The sequence below is a fragment of the Orycteropus afer genome, unplaced genomic scaffold, assembly GCF_000298275.1.
Source record: "Orycteropus afer afer isolate SDZICR_OR568_19922 unplaced genomic scaffold, OryAfe1.0 scaffold00051, whole genome shotgun sequence".
Lineage (NCBI taxonomy): Eukaryota > Metazoa > Chordata > Mammalia > Tubulidentata > Orycteropodidae > Orycteropus > Orycteropus afer.
Genome location: NW_006921638.1, coordinates 2,324,290 through 2,331,251, shown reverse-complemented (window position 1 = coordinate 2,331,251; position 6,962 = coordinate 2,324,290). Strand labels below are relative to the sequence as shown.

Genomic DNA, 6,962 nt, shown 5'->3' with positions numbered 1-6,962 from the left:
ACCTTCCTTCCGAGGAGTGGCTGGTGGGTTTGAACCGCCAGCCATCTGGTTAGCAGGCAAGTGTCTTAGCCACTATGCTACCAGAGCTCCCTTATCAAATATAGTCTTATATAATAAGCACAGGGCTTTCAAATATGTTGTCATATCTCTCCCAACTTCTAAGTCCAGAATCCAAACCAAAGTTTTGGACTGTACACAGGATTGAAAAAAAGGCATTCATAGTTCCTTATGAATTGTCGTCTACAATGCCAACAACTCATGTTCAGTTTGTGACCTTCTAGGACTCTTGAGTCTTTTCACATTTTAATTACAAAGCTGAGCCTGCTCAGTCCCTTAAAAATCTGGCTTTGTCCTTGGTATTTCATCTCAATTGTGTTCTCTTTCTTTTTGTATGTAAAAAACATGCTTCAACATCCTGGGTATATACTTCTAGGACTTAGAAATGTACTAAGAAGATCAAGGGTTTAAGCTTGATGGGTGATAGAGAGTGAACTCATAGTGCTCAAGCTGACTGCACTGAGTCTGTATGCCATCAATAGAGGGAAAAAGTAGAAGAACTTCTCAGGGAAGAAATTAAAAAAGGAATGGGTATGAGAAAGAGAAAACTATCTTTTCTCCTGAAGAAAAGTAAAGAAAAAGGGATAAGGGAAGATGTAAGAAAGAGAGAATATGTAGACACAAGAGGAAGACTAGAAAACCTGTGAAGGAAAAAGGTAGCATAAGGGAAAACCAACACCAAACCAAATCCACTGCCATCGAGTCAATTCTGACTCATAGCAACCTTTTAGGATAGCGTAGGTGTAGAACTGCCCCATAAGGTTTCCAAGGCTGCAATCTTTACAGAAGCAGACTGCATCATCTTTCTCCTGCAGAGTGACTGGTGGGTTTGAACTGCTAATCTTTTGGTTAGCAGCCAAATGCTTTAACCACTACACCATCAGAGCTCCCTAGCAGAAAGGAAAAGCACATGCAAAATAAAATGCCAATGAAATTCAATAACCTCAAAATGCCACAATCTGATAGGATGCTCATAAGAGATTATCTTCATGCATACGAATGGACTACCATTCCACATACACTGAGGAAATTGATACATGTGTTAGTATAAAAGAAATAATGAAGTAATATGAGAATTGGATTTCTAGCCAAAACTTGATTGTTAAATGACCCTGGGGAGGAGACAAAGAAATATACATCTGTATTTCAAATGGGACTCATTTTAATCTCAAACCAGGTAAAAAATATCCAGGGAGATCTTTTAGAAAAGTGTTTTGGTTACCTAGTGCTGCTCTAACAGAAATACCACAGGTGGAATGGCTTGAACAAATAGGAGTTTATTCTCTTACAGTTTGGGAGGCTAGAAGTCCAAGTTCAAAGTGTCAGGCTCTAGGGGATGGGTGAAAGCTACTCAACCTTGGGCTTCAGCTCTGCCTCTTGCTTCCAGCCCACTGAAGCTGGAGGCTCTTCTTCACTCAGGTAGCTACTGGCTGCTGAAGCTGATAAACTCAAGGTTTACACTCAAGGTTTACAAGTAACAAGGCACAGTCCCACCATTACAAAACTACACAGCAAGCCATTGATTCAAGTTCATTAAGAATTCCAAGACTGCAGACAACATGGCAGGTTGCTGAACAACAATGACTTGGCTACACGCAAGGTCCAAACATGCAATACGCTGGAGACTTTCCTCAAAGTTGCTTCTTACATACTGGAAGCAGCCCACATCCCCAAAGCATCTACTGGGCTGCTCCAGCAGATTTCACCGTGGAGCTAGTTAACAATCTCAACAGGAGGGATAACTATATCCAGCTGCCCAGCCACTTAAAACCAGGCCCAGCCAAGTTGACACACAACCTTAACTACCACAAAAACAGTAAATCCTAAATGTTCATTTTTAGAGGCAACTTCCAGAAGATGATTTGGCTCTAGCCTTGAAGAGCTGTGTCCTATCCTGCAAAGAAACCTGGGGTGAAATCCTTCAACAATGAGGAATAACCACACTGAGAATAAAGAAAACAGAATTCAGGACAACATGGTATTTCTTTAAAGAGTGACAACCACTAATGTGGTGTCACTGATATGTCAACATACAGATAACGTGAGGGTGGAAAGATAGGATGAGTCCTATCTGGACCCATTTCACCACTTGGCAAAAGAAGAAATGTATAAATGAGTGCCAAGTTAAGCCCAGGACCAAACCTCTTCTACATTCAAAATACACATACTGTTTCCTTCACAGGGTAGCTATTTCTTCCCAGCTCTGCTCTCGTCAGCAGCAGTGGTGACCATTGTATGCTGCTATACCAAAATCGGTAACAGATTTTGTTGCAGTTTCACATCTCATAGTTATAAAGAGCAAGCACTCAGCTAAGTATCTCCTGTATTGAAACTGAAAAAATTAATGTGCAGGGACATCCGCAACCGTCACCAAAGGAGCTTTTAAATTCTGGGATAGAAGTCTTTTGTACAAAAAGCAAACAGCTGACTCAATGAACTATAGTCAAGATGCCATCATCTGCATTTTAAGGCATTTATATCTCTTAGGATAAAAGGGCTCACCTATGTCATGAATTCATCAGCTTGGTACCACTGAGTCCAACCTCATGGAGTCATGTATTCCAGGATAAGTTTGGAGATTTTGGTGTGACAAGGAAGCTCATGATGTGAGAAGTGGACTTTGTACTGCATCCCAAAGGACATATAAGGTTCCACCATCCTGCACTGCATGCTGCCAGCCCTCCTACCTATCCTGCACCTGCTAAACTAGCATCAGTAATAACCCGTCTTGAACAAGTGGCTACTTATCAGGCAGTTCATTTCTTTTCAGGTCGTGAGAAAGTTTTCACCTTATTCATTTACTAATCTAATAGAGATCTATGGATTATGTAAATAGAATTTGTCTGCACATGTGATTACTGTCTAAGTTCCTTGGCATTTGGATGCATCTCAAGGAGTAAGCCATGCACAGTCCCCAAGTCAGCTCTGACATAATGCAGACCCAGATGGAATCCCAGCTCTCCCACTTGGCAGCAGTGTGATCTTGGATGATTCATTAGCATTCAAGCCTGGATTTCTCATCTGTAAAATGGGACTAGTAATAGCTCAGCCAAAGGGTTGCTATATGAGTTCAATGAAAGAACCTATTTTCATAGGACCTCTGAGTGAGAAATGGCGTGATTGTTGGGTTTTGAGAAGAGCAGATGAAGGTCATGATCTGATTTCAGTTTTAAAAGGATGATTCTGGCTGCTGTGTTGGGAATGACTATAGCAGGAGCAAGAAGAGGCAGAGAACAGTTAAGAGGCTACTGCAGCAATCCAGATAAGAGGTTATGGAGGCTTGGACCACCATGGGTGGTAGCACTGGAAGGGAGGAGAAGTGGTCAATTTCAAGATAATAAAAGCTATCTTGCAGGACTTTTAAGAGAATCCTATGAGAGAATAACTATAGATAAAGAGCCTAGCATATACCTAGTACAAGAAAGATTTTAAGTAATACCCTTTCTTTTTATGTTATATTTTGCAGGTGGAATAGATGCTCCTAGATCCACAGACCTGGGGGAGGGTAGCTGCCCTCAGCTGAAAAATATGAAGAAATGTGGGCTTAAGAAATGTGTTAGTTTCCTTTTAGCCTTCATGTCATATCTCAAGTACGGTATTTCCAGCTGCCTATAAGGCACTTCCTGTTAAATGGTTCATCATAAGCTCAGTATTAACAGGATTTTTTTAAAAAAATTTCTTGCCCCATTTCCACTTCAAACCACCTCCCAAATGTTTTGTCTACTGATAACGTACCCAGAAAAGGAGCTCTGGTGGTGCACTGGCTAAGGCATTTGGCTACTAACCAAAAGGTGAATGGTTCGAACCAGCCAGCCACTCTGTGAGAAAAAGATGAGGCAGTCTGCTTCTGTAAAGATTTATAGCCTTGGAAACCCTATGGAGGCAGTTCTACTCTGCCCTGTAGTGTTGCTATGAGTCAGAATTGACTCAATGGCAATGCGTTTGGTTTTTGGTGGGATCACAGAGGCTGAAAATGTGGCTTCCTCCTTGATAAAATTATGGACTCAAAGCATGTTACTATTGGAAGTTGTTATCTCCTAGTTAAAATATCTTTGTTTTTTTTTTAAAAGGAAGTATAAAGGAGGCTCAGAATGAAGGATGACTAGCTGTGGGCCACACCTTGCTTTAAGGATTTTTCTGGATCTGTTCACTTCCTCAACAGCTCCTTCTCGCCCAGCCAGTATCACAGCACTCCCTTAGATTTGCTTATTCTCCCTGCACTGACCAACATCTTCCCATGTCTCCACCTTGGTCACCACCATGGCTGCCATGACCATGGTCCCTCATTATTGCCAATTACACCTTCCAGAGAGACAATTACAGGTTGTGGCCAATACTGCTAAAATGTGTTGGTTCTGTTTTCAATCCTGCCTCTGCACTTACTAGATGTTAGACATTGAGCAAATTTCCTAACTGTGTTCTGTCTTAGCTTCCTCATCTGAAAAATTACTTCATTAGTGTACTTAAGTAGAATAAGCCAGTAAAGCATTTAGCACAGAGCCAAGCACAAAGTAAGAGCTTAATAATCATTACTATCAGTTGTGTTAATACTCTCAGTCCCTTCAGAGAAGTGGATGTCTGATGAACAACTTGTACTTACCTTGGCCTGGCCTTCAGGGCCCTGCAACAACCAGTTCTATTATCTATATGGACACTTTATTGCTTTCTGCTCACAGACTTTCCAGGCAGAGCAGTTCTCTTTGCCTCTACCATATCTCATTCTGTTATGGATTGAGTTGTACTCCCAAAAAAGATAGGGTGGAGTCCTAACTCCTGTATGTGTGAATGTGACCTTTCTTGGGGAAATATGGTTTTTCTTGTAGATGTTATTTGTTAAATTGACATGGTCATATGGGAGTAGGGCGGGTCCTAATCCAAATGCCTTCTGAGTGGAATCTTATAAAAGAGGAGAACAGACATGGAGACAGGATTACACACAGTGGGAAGAAAGATGCTATATGAAGATATATCTAGAAGCAGCAAAGGATAGCCAAGGGCTACCAAAAGATGGAGACAAGGAAAGATCATCCCCTAGAGCAAAGAGAGAACAGTTCTGCCAATACCCTTAATTTGGTCTTTAGATTCTAGAACTGTGAGAAAATAAATTTGTTCTTTCAAGTCACCCACTTTATGATAGTTTGCTATGGCAGCACTAAGACACAGGCTTATTTCCAATCCCCACCAGTTTTTTTCAGTTCATGCTACTTCTACCCGAAATAGCCCCCTTCCTTCTTTCTACCTGTCTAAATCCTGCATGTCCTTCAAAGCCCCATTTATGATTTCCCACTTCATAAGAACTTTCCAGGTAAATCCTAACTCCACTGATAGTGTTTCTTCTCTTCAGTACCAGAGTACCTAATAGGTACATGCAGTACCTATTGATCATTTGCTTATGGACAGACATGAGAGCATTTAGTTAAGATTAGATGGTCTACCGCAGACTTCCTGATCTCTTGGAGACTCAGTCTCCTTATCCATAAAATGAGGTTAATATTAGGGTTTTTGTAAGGATTGGATGCATAAATATTTAGTAAGTACTTGATCTATGTTAACAACTATGAATATAGGTTAATCACTATTATTACATTTTTTCTGTTGACTTTCCTCTGTTTTATGTACCTACATTTTCCTCCTTCAGGTTACTCTGTCCATATGCCATACATATATATGCATATGTGTGTGTATGTGTGTGTGTGTGTGTGTGTATAAAATGTAACATAATGCTGGTCCTAAAGTAGTATCCAAAAATGAATGGATGTTTAAAAAAAAATGGGAGGAGTAGCTCCAAGTCAGCCATGGGGGTCACATCAATAGTCATTATTCAGTCTGGGTGACTCCTGAGCTGTTTGGTCTCCCCTACTCTTAAAGCCCCCCAGTGAAGGAGATGCTATACCCTGTGAGGAAAATAACACAGGGCAATAAAAAGAAAATTGGACCAAGAATTAGAAGACCTGGGTGTGGGTCTCATCTTCCCAAACAAAAGTGTTTACTTATTTAGTTATCTAAGTTTGGGGAAAAATCACTTAATCTCACCAAACCTCTGTTTCCTTCTCTATAAAATAAGAGTCATCTGGCCTGACCTGCCTTCTTCACAGGGTAGCTATGGAGATCGGGTTAAAAATAAAACATGTAGAAGAGCCCTGCATACTAGAAAGTGCTGTACCATAGATTAAGAAACCATTACAATGATCAAATTCACTGGATCTATTTCTGTTGGCCTTCTGAGGAAAGGATCATTAGCACAATAATCATGGTGAATCTTTTTGGCCCAGATCCTCTCGAGGACCAAATCACAACTTATATTACAGAGCTTATGCCTGGGAATTTTGATAGCCTTCCTCAAAGATTTCCTCTCATCCAATCATTCATTGTGAAAGCACAAATTTACCCAAAATGTCAATTCTCCATCCCAGAGCTCATGTGTGGTGCAAGTTATTGGTATCATAGTTATTAGTCAAAGAGGAGGAAGAAAAAGAAAAACCAAGATTCCTGATAAATTAGAAACATCTTGTCTATTTCTACAGAAAGTAAACATTGAAGATAAAGAAGATATTCTGGGATCAGAACAAAAGAACCAAAAAGTACTGAGGAGAACTGGAATGATTTCATTCACATGCTGCTGTCATACCAGTAGGTGCCTTGCTGCTGATCCATATTATGTTGTATTACATCCAAAAGGGGCTACCCTTCATCAAGAGCCATCTTAGGTTAAAGCAATATTGACAGAGAATTCTATACTAGGCTGGGGCACATGAAGCTAATGCATTGATAAGGGCTGTTCCTAGTGACACCTATTCTGTCACGATGCACTCATCATTGTGCTTTGTTCTTTCTTCAGGGGATTACTTAGGTTTATCAAAAATAGCAATACATTTCATAATGGAATGGGGAAGCATCGACTCCAA

At 40.5% G+C, this 6,962-nt stretch overlaps 1 protein-coding gene across 1 annotated transcript in view; it reads right to left on the bottom strand.

The window, feature by feature from the left end:
• Positions 1-6,962, bottom strand: part of AKAP6 (A-kinase anchoring protein 6) — a 549,344-nt gene that overhangs the window by 384,527 nt on the left and 157,855 nt on the right. The window lies entirely within an intron of this gene.